This window comes from Leptonotus elevatus, chromosome 11 (genome assembly GCF_054856555.1).
Source record: "Leptonotus elevatus isolate MCC_2025b chromosome 11, RoL_Lele_1.0, whole genome shotgun sequence".
Lineage (NCBI taxonomy): Eukaryota > Metazoa > Chordata > Actinopteri > Syngnathiformes > Syngnathidae > Leptonotus > Leptonotus elevatus.
This window is the reverse complement of record NC_141249.1, coordinates 8,506,099-8,520,199: the sequence shown is the minus strand read 5'-3', so window position 1 is coordinate 8,520,199 and position 14,101 is coordinate 8,506,099. Positions and strand designations below refer to the sequence as shown.

Sequence of the window (14,101 nt, the reverse complement as noted above, 5' to 3'; positions counted from 1 at the left end):
CACTCGATTCCATTAAAAATAGAGTGTAGACAAGCTTCGATTGACGTAGGGGGAACTTATATACAGTTGGCAAAGTAATAATTGCAAGGAAAATGAATTCTAAAACCCAGAGGATGGTCTTACTTGAAGACTTCTGTCAACCTGATGGAGGGGGGTTGATGTTACGAAAGGCATCATATGCCGGGTACAATTAAATTAGCTTTTCCTCCAACTCCAAGGGAAGGAGCTCTGGGGAGGAATCAAAAGTTTTTCCTCCAATAAAACAAGTTTTCAAGGATGCAATGTTCTCGCTCTTCCACTCTTCATTACCTCTGCCTGCAAGCCTGGAGCTTATAAATGCATTGATCTACTATTTCTTTTCATCAAGACAAGAGATTAAAAAACAAAACCGCCTTGTTGATGGCGCTGTGACAGACAGGAGCTCCGCTGAGCCTGGCAGCGTATCCCCCTTTGTCTCTCTTGCCCACTTATTTGACAGTGATCAAGGTTGATAAATTGTTCAATTAAGGGGACATTAAAAAGCTTGACGCGCAATCCTCTATGTGTACGTGATGTCCATTTACTGTGAAGGACAAGAGTACATCTTGCGACTGACAACCAACATGCGACTCCATTCAGAAGAGGAATGGTTCTATTTATACAAGCTAGCAGGTTGACTAAAAACTTCCATTGCAATTTGAAGTAAAACATTCCGTGTTCATCCAGTCAAGACCTGAAGGCAATCAATTTAGTCTGGCACCATTCCTGGTAGCGTTCTGAGCCTGACCCTCACATTTGACCTTTCACCATTCCAAGACACTTCCCTATTGTTGTAATTACAGTCAAGGACTAAAGAGACTGGGTTTGAGCCACTCTGAATGTCAACGTTGTACCAAACGTCTTGCATTGATCTTTTTATAGCTTACAGTTGCTATTGGGGAGAAGGGCAGTGTGTAGCCTGGGGAGGGTTTGGTGTTGAATGTTATGAGCAAATTAGGATCTATTGCAATTCAAATTGGACTCACTTGAATTTGTATAGCTAAAAAATAATAATATATATTTTTAAAACGTCATAAAGCAGGGTCATGTCTGGCCTGGGGCTATATCTAAACTTTTTTGCAAAATTTGACAAAAGTTATGCCTAAAATAAAACTTTAAACCTTGTTTGGCACAAAAAAAATAGATAACCATGAATCCAACATATCCGAGTTATAATTAAAACAATGGATGTGTGTTTAATGCAACAACAAACAAATCAAAAAGTAAAAAAAAAAAAAAAATCTCTGACACCAGCAATCCAATTAACCCTAACCTGGGTTTGAAGTTTGAGGAATGATGCTGAGGCTACACTATATAACATTGCTGCCGAGGTGAAGGTTTTGTTTTGTTTTTTTCTCCCCAAAGTCCATCAGGTGGTCTGTTTAAATTCGCAACCCTAATCTGAGGTTATTTGCATTTTAAACATTATTGTCTTTTTTATGTGCATCAGAAATATCACCTTCACTGTCTCAAAACAATAATTATGTGATGAAAACAGTTGGAGACTTAGTGGTGATCTTGTCGGCCTTTTTTGAGCAACCTTTATTTTCAGCTTTGAGCACCGTGGACAACTGCGTCCAGCCGTCCACTCACATCTGTGCATCAAACGGTCCTCGCCAATACTTATTATATATAGCACACATTGATAACATAATTTTTTTTTATAAATTCACCCACAAAATCAAAACGTGACATTTAACGGATTAATGAGGTTAAAAAAAAGTATAGGCTACTTACTTGAACGCTTTCGTGAAAAACAAGATACAACCCCTTCAACTGGGAAAAGCCTTTTAAAATCCGTGGAGTTCCCTTTGGAAATGAGCGGTCGTATTCTTCAGGAAAAGTGGTCGTTTTTATCCTTGGAAGAAAAAAAATGTACATTCCACTTTTAGCTAGGCAAAATAGTCAGTAACGAAAGGAGAGTGTAACGTAGATAAACACATGATTTCCTTCTTCCACCAGAGGCTCCGAGGCGAAATCTCCTAAGTGAAAGAAATCGAAAAGTAACACAAAAATAACCCACGGTAATCCATGCGCGACAACGCCGCGCGTGGATCTCCGAACGTCTCCGTTCTGCTTCTTCCGTTATCTCCACGTCGCAGGTTTGGAGTCTTTTCTTCCCAAATCCACCTCGCTTGGACCGACTGGGGGTTGGGAGACAGGAGTCAAATGCCCCCCTCGCACCCTCCCCCTCACCCTCCTCCTCTCTCCCTTTCCGAGACTGAATTGAAAATAGGGAGTCCTGTGCTGCGTTCACTGGCACCTCATAAACTTCGTCTCTTCTGCTCTCTTCTGTCGGAGAGGCAACCAGTTGGTGCGTTCAAGTTCCTTGGAAGGTTCAACTTTAGTTTTAGTTATTTCGTTTTGTTATATTTAGCACAAACACTGTATAAAAAATAAATCAATATGCTCTCTGTGCGTTTCAATGAAAAGAGCTAAATTAATATAGTGAAGGCAGACTTAATATGTTGTTCTTGGTGTTGTTGTTTTTTGTTTATCAATACAAGTTAACTCACAGTTCTACGACGGCGTATTAGGGCCACGTATAAATATATATTTTTTAGAGGGCGGGGGCAATATTCCAAGAATTTTTTTTGCAAATTTGCCACTTTATAAACTCGCAAATTTATGATTTTTTTCTTGCAAATTTGGGACTTTATAAAGTGGCAAATTTACGAGAAAAAACTCTGAAACTTACGATAAATACACGCAGCGTAGCTATAGTCATCATGTGAAGATTCGTTGGTGGTTAATGGGACACTGTTTATAAAACGAAAAGGCAAAATGGAGACGGATTCATTTTTAAATGTAAACTTTACTCGTCATTCACCGCAGCGAGAGCGACAACACTTTCTGATCCCCTATCAGCTGACTAACATTATCCAATCAGATGCTAGCATACCATAGGTAAATGCAAGTGAATGACGGAGAGCAGAAGATTCGACACATCAACATACTTGTACAAAAAAATACCAAAATGTATGAATGTGTAAATAATAATTCTGTAATGTAAATATACATTTTAACAAATTAACTTAAATGCTTGATCGTCCGGGTGTGGACCTTCGCAAAGCAAGGCATCTTTGACGCTGGCCAGTGGTTCAAAGAGCGAATGCTTAACATGATATGGTTAATTTATGCTAAAGCAATTACTGTCTCTTTATTTGAAAACCCGACCAAAAAGTATTGGCACAAACAGTCGAGTAGTACGCTACGTGTATTTGAGGGGGGGTTTCTCGCAAATCTGCCCACTTTATTAAATTTTTTTTTACAAATTTGCCATTTGCAATCTAGTCTGGTGATTAGCAATAATAGCTCGGCAATGGTAAGCCAGGAAGTGTTGGATGCTTGAGGCATTGTAAGCAGATCATGGTGAAGCAGCCACGAGTTGTCTTGTCTGCTACAACTTTTGTTCCTTGGCTTAGATTGCTTGAACTGCAGTGAATGGGATAACATGGAGTTTGGGTTTGAAATATATCTGAAATATATTTGAAATCTTTAGTTAGCTTTCCCACAATATTGCTATCCATCTATCTATCTATCTATCTATCTATCTATCTATCTATCTATCTATCTATCTATCTATCTATCTATCTATCTATCTATCTATCTATCTATCTATCTATCTATCTATCTATCTATCTATCTATCTATCTATCTATCTATCTCTCTCTCTCTATTTCTCTCTCTCTCTCTCTTTTACTCTCTCTGATTGGCTGCTTCAGTTTGAATTTCACTGTGTCTGTCTGTCTCTCTCTCTCTCTGATTGGCTGCTTCAGTTTGAATTTGACGAGTGACAGCTGTTGTTTATTGACCATTTGCCCTATGAAGGACGGCGGAAGGAAATGATTGTTGAATGTTGAAATGAATGTTTGTTGAATGGAAGTGGACGTGACCCGGAGCGACTTAGTGACTTAGCAACTGTTATTTTACAAATTAAAAGTTATTATTGCCCATAGAGCCATGGAACTGCCTGTCAGTCGAAGTTGCACATTTAGTCGGGACTCATAGAGCGCGATATATACTTTAGTTGGAGGTTGCTAGTTTGAAAACAGCCCTTACCTTCTGTTGCATGCTGTTTTTACCAAGTTAATCAAATCGCCGACTTAGCCGGAATTCACAGCGCACGACCTATATCATTATGTAGTCAATATCGTCTCTTCTCCTTACACCGGGGCTGATTCAAAAGCTTGTCGCTGGCTGAGTCTCTGGGACGAGATGCTACGCTCACACCAGGGGTAATGCAAAGGTCAAACTTGTTTATCATGCTAACTGACTTATTTTTTCACAGTCCGTTCTATATTGAAACGCTGTGATGATGTTATGTTACTATGTTTACTAGCATGGAACAAATGACTATCGCAGTGGCAAGCTATGCAGTAATTTCATGAATATGACTCCGGCTCCAGAGTGAAAAACTACAAGCACAAAGACGAAATCCCCCATTATTAAACAGTCAAATGCACTAAATAGTTTTGAAGAAGGTGCATTTTAAAACTAAGCTGTGTGTTCGTGCAGTTGGAGTGGACGCTAACTATCTGGCTTGTTACAATTCGTGTTACAATCTTTGTTAGAGTGTACGTTTACTAGTAAAATGTATGAACATTTATCTACTAATCACAACATTTATCTACTAACCTAGCAAAAAATGATCGCTGCAAATCCGTGAATACTTTGTGGGCTGCCAGTCCTTTCTGTTGATTGCTGCTATCACTCGACGTCTTTTGTCTTCATTAGTAGGTATGCGATAAAAAGCAACATTTGTTTACTCCTTTGCCTGTCTGTACAGCCCACCGCAAAACAAGATAGAACCATTTTATAAGATAAGATAAGATAAAGCTGTATGAGATTCAATGGTTACAATACAGGCAAGTGGCTCTTTTGCCGTCCAGTGTCGCCAAGGGGGAGTTCCCATGAGGGCTGTGACGTCACGTGCAAAAGGGCAATAATGGGGGGAGGTTAGTCAAGAGACATCCATTACAGCATGATGTAAAAGTCATCTTCCACATAATAAGAGTAACAGCCATTGTAGCTCAGGTGACATATAAAGGCAAGCTATTTCATGTAACACCCATTCATACAATTTAGAATCGAAAAGGACTGTATAAATGCTCACCTGAACAACACAATCTGGCAGTGAGAAAGTTAACGGAACATTCAGGGTGAGCTACAGTACAACTGGAAAAAAAGCAAAGAAATTCAGTCCATAGAGGGAGCTACAATTTATGAGCGCATTAAATGAAAGGCCCAATCGAAGGGAGTGCATGGCAATATATTTTGTGTGAACTTTTCGAGGAATGCAGAGAGTAACGGATGGGGAGAGGCCATCTTTACAGCAGCAGTCTTTGCAGTTGGCAGAAAGCCATTCTGAGCCACAAGCAAGCCTCCACTGTCCTCTATCTGAAAAGCCAGCGTGACATGTAACACACCATAAAGAGGTGTAAAAAGGGTGTGAGGGGCCCTAATCAATTAACTACTACCACCCAAAAAAAAAAAAAAAGCATTTATGTTACGTAGGGTCCTCTGTTGTCTTCTTATTTACACCACAGACCCTTATTTAATCTGGTCGGTAAATCTTAGCAGCAAACCAGAGGTCTCGCTGTCATTCCCCTGGTGGTGTAAGCCTTAACATGGTAAATTTCACTCTGGTAGGGAAATGCACTCAGTAACCGAGGTTAGTGCTTTGGAAGGATAAAAAGAGCACTTACCGCCTGACATGTGCAATCCATAACAGAATAATGAGACTGCTCTACAGCAGGAGCTCGCTCTCGCTCTACTTTTTGTTTTCCTTGTGAGTGTTCATAAATGCCATGTAAATGCAGAGAGTAGAAGATAGGGAGAGTGCTCAAGAGATAGTGTTCAATCGCTTGCTTCGTGTTACAGATACATGTAACAGCATGTTACTGCGTGAAGATGCTCCTAGTTAAGATAGTGAAACCACCATTCACCCTCCTTCAGTCGCTATGCCCTAAAGAATTATTCTTGTACTGTGGACCAAAGTGACGCACGACCATAACCCCAGAAATTCAATGTCTGTGTGTGGAAACAGCACAGTGGGGTAGTGGGTAGCACTTCTGCCTCACATCTGAGGTTTTGAGACTGGCTCTCGGTTTCTGTTCTGCTCACATGGGTATTTTGGGATTTTTTTTAACCATTCCAAAAAGATGCGTGTGAGGACTCTAAATTGTTCATTGTTGTGAATGTGCTCAGGAATGATTGTTATGTTGTATATTTTCATCATTATCATTTTGTAATAATGTGTTAAGGGTTACAGGATAAAAACCGAGATGCTTTAAATTAGCTGAAAGTTTTCGTCAAAGTGGGGGTGCGAAAGAAGGGTTGTGTTTGCATTATTGTCGTTTGTGTTAGCTAATGCTAAATGCTATTTTGGTTGACAGTTCAACAGCACTGAACTAGTCAATGCACTCACCATTATCCAACCTTTTTTTGCAACAGCTTTTGACTGTGTCATTTGCCTCGCGCAGGTCGCGCTTTGTAAAATTGGAAATATGCAAGGCAGAAAGTTTCCGTTGTGTCTGACCGGTGACTGCTGTTTTAGGATAGTAGGACTACATTTCCCATGATTCTTAGACACGAAAGGTATGGTATGACGAAAATAGGCCTACTAGTGATTAGATGCAGATGAGAATGTGAACACAAATATGAAAGTGAAAGTAAATAGGAAGGCATACAGTTAAATTCCCTTTCAATGGGTTTATCATATGAATCGGTATGACAACTGTGTGACTGACATACACATGGCAAAAAAACGGGACTCCGGGACGAGACTTACATACTCAAAATGTGACTGTCCTGGTCAAATCGGGATGTCTGGTCACCACAAACTTGTATACGCTAGAACTTACATTGTACGATTCCCTTGGGGGGCCTCAGGCAGCATAAAGGAGACTTATATCACAAAACTAATAGCTAAAAGGTCAAGTTGTTGACCACAAGGTGAGTAACCTAAGTGGAGGCAGGTCTGGACTACACAAAGACCATTGCTTCTTTTCTTATTGTCCTCTTGTTTCCCGCCCGTTTGTCAATGTCACCCATAGGCGATGACGCACAATCTCCCTTGATAGCAGCAGGCCATCGCTCACGCTGTCTCTGAAGGCGACAACCTGCTTCCACAACCCATTCAACTAGTAGACATTACATCACCTCATCCAAAGCACAATTAAAAACACAAGCATGTGTCAGTCTGTGGCCCTCAGGTGTTTAGTGTGGAAGATTTGTTCCATATATAAAAACTCACTAGAAGTCCACCTTATATGATATTTGCTTCTTTTGCTAGCTTTGATAAAGAAACATTGACTCGGCCGTGAGCTTTACTGATTATATGTTAACGTATTGAGAGTAGCATGGTCAGTTGTGGCTTCACTCTCACACAGGCACACACAAACACACATTGTAGGCCTACACATGGTACACAAACATTGTACACAAACAGCGACAGACTGACGGCTATTAGAGTGCAACGATGCTCCCTCTTATCTCCCACTGTGATAGAGATCTACAAAGCGCTTGGGAGAGATTATAAATTCATTACCTTGATACACAAGTGAACACTGGGATAGACAGGAGTGTGACAACAGAGATGGGAGAGCACAGCAAGGGCACTGGGAGGAGCGAGGATACAAAACTGCAGGAATAGAATTAAAGCAAGCTCCCTTTAAATAATGCACTTTTTTGTGTTTGTGCTGTATTTTGTACATGGCCACAATTGTTTTATAGAATATTAGATGAAAAGTAGAAGAAAGTAATGTACTAGAATTTGTGGAAAGCATACAAGTACTGGTGTTGTGGGATGTGTACAGTATGTGATGCGCACTCTTCGAGACCCGACACTGGAACTGTTTGCGTGTGTACGGCAATATATTAAACTGTTAAGTAATCAGTCAGTCGATAAAGCTCATCTAGCTTTGCCTCTGACGTCCTAGCATGGAGGGAGTTTGAGTATTTGGACGCTGGACTGGAGAAACGAACCTTCACAGGGGATAGCTAATGCTAGCTAGCTGTTATAACAGACAAGGCACAGATGTAGTGTTAATTTTATCAGACATTGTTAAATTTAGTCTCACTTTTAGTCCAGTTTCAATCACGCTTGTTATTTAGTTAACATTTAGTCCACTATTCTATAAATCTAGCATTTTAGTCATTATGTTAGTCTATCCATCCATCGATCTTCTTAACCGCTTGTCCTCACAGGGGTCGCAGGGGGTGCAGGAGCCTATCCCAGATGGCTTCAGGCAGTAGGCGGGGTACACCCTGAACTGGTTGCCAGCCAATCGCAGGGCACACAGAGACAAACAACCATTCACACTCACAATCACACCTATGGACAATTTGGAGTGTTCAATTAACCTGCCATGCATGTCTTTGGAATGTGGGATGAAACCGGAGTACCCGGAGAAAACCCATGCAAGCACAGGGAGAACATGCAAACTCCACCCAGGACGGCCGAAGCCCGGACTCGATCTCACGTCCTCTGCACTGGGAGGTGGACGTGTTAACCAGTCGTCCACTGTGCCGCCCTATGTTAGTCTAAGAAAACGTAATTTTATTAATTTAGTTTTAATCAACAAAAACTGTCAACGTTTTACTCTAGTTTTAGTCAGGACAATCATTTTACACCTGTATATATTTTTTTTCAGCAGATGATGAAAATTTCGGATCACACACAATTGCAGTTGCTACTATGACTCCATGCTATGAGCTAGTAAAATAGCCAGCATTAGTTAGCGGTCGGATTAACATTATTGTTGGAACGTTATAGCTGTTGTATTAACGTTACGTTATAACTATTTTTTTTTTCCTCACCTTTCACCGTGAATCTACCACCTGTCTGTCCCATGTACTTGTGCATGTTGCACTCGCTAGCTGCAGATTTAAAAGGGTTGCGTCACTATGTGTCACATGAAAATGTCACAGTGACAGATTATCAGACATGATTTTCCCAAATCATATAATTTTCGTTTCGTCCTTGTTCATGAACTAAAATGTCCATAGATTTTAGAAGTGAAGTACATTTTCGTCTCGTCTTCATTAGTCAACAAAAATGCATACTGATTTAGATCCAGTTATTGTTTATTAATGATGGTTTTAGTCTAGTCTAGTATAGTTTTAGTCTCGTGTGTTGACAAAAAAAATTTCTTTAGCTTTCGTTGATGAAATTAACACTACAGATGGATTAAAAAAAAAAAAAGTCTTTGGCCAATGTACGGCGAAGGATCCTGGAATTTAAAGTATTGTAAGTTATTTAAAAGATAAAGCTTTGCATAGGTTGACACGACTGCGTAAGAGTGTGAGGGTTTGTCTATACGGTATTTACCCTGCGATGGCTAGCAACTAGTACAGGATGTACCCCACCACTTGCCCAAAGTCGGCTGGGATATGCTCCAGCTCACCTGTGACCCTAACGAGCATGAATATGATGCTTACACATCTGTTTTCTGATTTTGTGTTGAAAACATTATGCATTGCAGTCAGGTTACAGTATGTCCCTCAACTGACTGGCTCACCCTTCCTTTCTCCTTCAACTCCCTTTCTCATGCTCGCTCTCAATCTGGCTTTTTTTTCTTCCTGTGAAATTGTTTTCCCTCCAGCGCTGTTGCACTTGGCTGACTTTTGAAGGCAGGTGAAAGAGTGTGGCTAAACCAACTATAATAATTTTAGGGAGAGCAAGGAGAGACAAAGATATAAACAGAGGAAGAGTTTTAGATTGCCACATTAAACTGTTGGTCCTGTTCAAAATATGCCTACAGATGGTGGTACGTTTCATAATCATGATTGTCAATGCTTAACTGAATCATCTGACATAATAATACCCACCATGTATCTCCTCTGAAAATATTGGGCAAATAGCCCAATGTTTTCTATAATAGTCATCTGGTGGCCAAGGCAATGAGCTGATAATTCAAACAACGAGCAAAAACAGTTGTTCACTTTAACATACTTTGATCTTCCCTGGTTTAGCAATAAGCTTCTGTTCTTGAATAATGTGTCCACACAATGTAGACATGTTTACCGTATCAAACACTATTTAACCATATTTTGAAATAACCACTACTATGATGTGTATTTATGTGCATGTAAAAAAAAAAAACTGACAACATAATTTATTTTCCACAGACTGCAAAAGTTTTTTTCTTCTTTGTGATCCAACAATGCATTATTACTTTGTGAGCAAGCTGCGTGTACATCGTATTCTTTGAATCCTTTGAATGTACACTTCTAGTCTTTTGTACATGCTCATGCCTCAAAGTGATTTTTAACGTAGTTTTCAAGCTTTCGGGGTCACCAAGCGTGTTCATGCTGAGCGCAGAAATAACCATGCCTGCAGCAAATACACGTGCACATGTATGGCTGTGCACGTGCACTTCCATACCACAGAGAGGCGGCTGAGGCTGATACTGATGACTGATGCCAGAGGTGATTTTCTACCAACCTCTCTACTAGCTCACTAATGGTCTCCTCACTGACTTTGGCTGACAGACTTGCTGCTTCTCGGAAAGCCTTATTTGGTAGTAGGGAAGTGTTGAGGGGGGTGGCAGCAACTGGTAGTGCAAGGAGGAACAGTGGTGCTCTGTTTACATGGAGGGTCAGGGGGTCAGAGTACCAGTCTGCCGTGGAGTAAACCCAGAACAGTTAAAGACAGTAAGAGAGCAGGCGAGTCGTTGCTCCGCTCTATTGGCTGGATTGGGGAGGATTCAGTTTGTGATTGAATGTGTGTTAGTAGATAACCTTACATACTTGGCTGGAAAAAAATAAAAGCTAGAGCAGGTAATTTCCACATAACATTTGTTCATTCCATGATTTATTTCTTTAAATATGTATTTATTTTTTTGCTCTGGGGCCTTGCATAGTTGAGTGGAGGTAGAAAGGAAATTAAAGGCAACCATCCTCATAGTTTTGCTCTTGTCCGCTTGACTGCCTGCAAGCCTGCCTGCTTGTCTGCCTGTGTTCCCTGGGCAATGTTTATGCTGTGCCCTGCCCAGGACAGAATAGATTCGCCCACACAGCACTGTGCTCTCAACCAGAACTTAAGTAGGTATGGCAAGCTCGAGCCACAGTCTCATTCACGCTCATTCCTCTGGATTAAGTCCGATGGCCTGAGGAAACACGGCACTGGCTACATTAATAGACCCAAAGATAGCATCTCCGCACCCCACCCTCAATATATACATACCCCTGCCATTTGTGTTAGGACCCATAAAAGTTTGTTTATTTTCATCTACTGGCTTCCCCTGAGTTTTACAGGATAGCACTTTCTACTTGGGGAGCTTGAAACTGCTAAGTTGCTGAATTTCTAAAGGTCTTCATGGTGGTGTGAAATGTCATGCAAAGATGAGTTCACATTTAGTATAACACGTCCGAATTGATGAAGCTGTTGAGTTCTGCTGATGTAATGAAAAATAAACTGGATAATTTCCAAGTGGCCAGCACAGTGGGCTCGCGGTTTGTTATGTCACCTCACATCAAGAAGGGGCCGGGACCTTTGTGTGGTTAGGTTTGCATTCACATTTCCTCCCATAGTATAAAAGCCGTCATTTTAACTGAAGATGTATGTGTAAATGTGAATGGTTGTTTGTCTCTGTTACATCAGTTTATTACAATTCAGTTTGGTTTGAGATCAAATTGATGTTTCAAGGCTGATTATCGGTGTCGATATTCTGCATTTTGACCAATATCGATATCGGCCTTTAAAAATAAATAAATAAACCTGATGTCCGTTAAAAGAGCCATTTAAAACTATGTTAACCTCAAGGAACTTTTTTATTTAAATTTTCATTTAATTTCATAGGAGGTGCTGCTGACCCTGAGGACTCTCTGTTTGAAATTAAAACAAAATACATAAAAGTTTAACATTTCATTCGTTATTTTGAAAAAATATATATACTGTTGAAGAATATAGGGATCTGCGAAATGTACTTGTTTAAGTTTCAAGACTTTTTAAGATATACTGATGCCCCTGGGAGCTCCCTGAACTTTTTGTTAGAATTTTAAAACAAAAATGTAAAGATGTCTATTGTCCAAGATTGAATAAATAAATAAATACATACATTAAAAAATAAAATCAACATTTTGCAAATCTAAAAATGTGTTCAATAAACATATACTCAAGAGTTGGAATTTGTATTTTGGGGTAAAAAATTATATTTATATTATATAATTTAAAAAAAATTATTTTACTGAAAATAAATATTGGTTTAAATATCAGTTATCTGTCTCCTTTGATACCAAACACCCATAATGGTATCGGCCCAGAAAAAAACGATATCTGTCAAAGTTTGCACATTATTTGTTTTCTCCCCATTTCACTCTAAAATATTCCATTATAACCAACAAATTATGTCACAATAAAGTAAGTGTTCTCCATCAACCAATCAGTGGAATGCAGTGTGTGTTGCTTCAGCCTACACTAGTGAACCATAGTGTACAACTGCAAATGGTAGAGCCCTAAAATTTTCTGCTGACCTTTTTCAGGGTGTAGCGCAGCTCTTGATGTAAGGGTACAATAATATGAAAACAAAGCATTAAACTTATATTTTTTACTAAACCTTTTCCAGGTCGAGGTGAGTTGATAATACTGCGTAATGGAAACACAAACACCTCACAAATAAAAGGTGAAACTCCTTGTAATGCTGAATGCAAAAGACTTAACTGTAAGAGAATGAACACTTTGGTAAGTATTGCATCTGTGGTCCACCAAAATAAAAAGTAAAGTCATATTCTGTCCATACCTCCTCAATTTTTGCAGAGCAATTTTTCAAGGGTCCCTCCAGCAAGGATACATTTCTCTACATAATGAGGGTTGCACGGGTGTAGTGTGCAGTGACGCCAGTGTTACGATGATGCTGATAGAAGCTCACAAGGCACATTAACCAGCTGATAGCAGTGTGCTGTGAGAACACAGTGTCTCTGGATGCCAGCTGTAAAGATTAGCAGAGCTTTGTTTAATTGTGCTACTAACATCCTGGAAGCCGCTCGAGAGTTAACTGCTCTCTTTTCCTTATAAACTGTCTTTAAAGCTCAGCCAGTGGTTGCCGGTTGCTTGTTCATTCAAACGCAAGGTCCTTAGCAATTTGCTAAAAGCTTAAAGAGATGCGGTATGTGCACTTAAAGACATGTGCATCCCCAAGAGCTAAGGTGTAGTAACCCTAGGGGAAAACCATAACATGCAAACAAAATACAGCAACAAAAACATTAGGCAATTGCCCTCACTTTTACTGCATGTTTAAATTGATTTGATGTTGTAATCCTAAAATAAAAAGGTCCCCATAAACCCCCAGCAGTGCCCCTTTGAGGCAGAGTGATACATCAGCCAACTGACCCAAATTGCCTTAGTTAGAGCCAACTCACCAGTTGGGATAAACAACATCAAACATTATAGTCGCTGAACTTTGATCCAATTACATGTTTTCCTCCCTCTTAAAGCACAGCCAAAAATGCACAATAAATCAGGCAGCAAAGTGCAATCTAAACATCCTTCATCTGTGCGGTACTAAAGCTTTCCCACTGGAGGCGAAGTGATGAGCAGGAAAAGCAGCTCTACGTGTTGTACTGATTTCAGGAAGAGGTGTTAGAAATTTGACACATTTGTCTGACATGCATTGCACGAAATTTATTATTAGTGACAACGGCACTTCCCAGGGTCATTTGCACATTACAAAGCTCACACCTCCATTTTTGTCCTCTGCAGGCAGTCCTATGCCTCAACGACAGTATAATATAGGGTGTAATGTAGGAATTTAATTTTATTTTATTTTTTGCGCACAAGGATAGTCATAAACAAATCTTGGTTTGTTCAGATAAAAAAGAGTGCAAAAAAAGATATTTATACATTATTTAATGTTATTTCATATTATTAATATATTATTATTAATATTATATTTTAATATATAATATATTTCACGTTACTTCATGTTGCACTGAGCTGTCACCAACATCTTACAAATGCAATTATGCCATCTAGTGGCAAAAAAATGACCTCAACATAAATCAATATCACGGTACATCTTTTTAATTTTAATTCAATTTTATGAATTATTATGAAATTACTGTATCAAAATATGCAGCC

The 14,101-nt window shown here is 39.6% G+C and overlaps 1 protein-coding gene across 12 annotated transcripts in view; it reads right to left on the bottom strand.

Annotated features, from left to right (window-relative positions):
• Positions 1-14,101, bottom strand: part of ptprsa (protein tyrosine phosphatase receptor type Sa) — a 230,770-nt gene that overhangs the window by 163,290 nt on the left and 53,379 nt on the right. Inside the window, exons 1-2 of one of the 12 annotated variants that reach the window (XM_086088835.1) lie at positions 2,042-2,175; positions 1,756-1,876 (exon numbers count right to left, since the gene is read on the bottom strand). The exons of 10 other annotated variants lie outside the window; for them this stretch is intronic. The gene's annotated coding sequence lies outside the window, so the exon portion shown is untranslated. Of the gene's footprint in view, positions 1-1,755; positions 1,877-2,041; positions 2,176-14,101 lie in introns of those variants that run through there. One more of the 12 variants, XM_086088834.1, reaches the window with a different exon arrangement.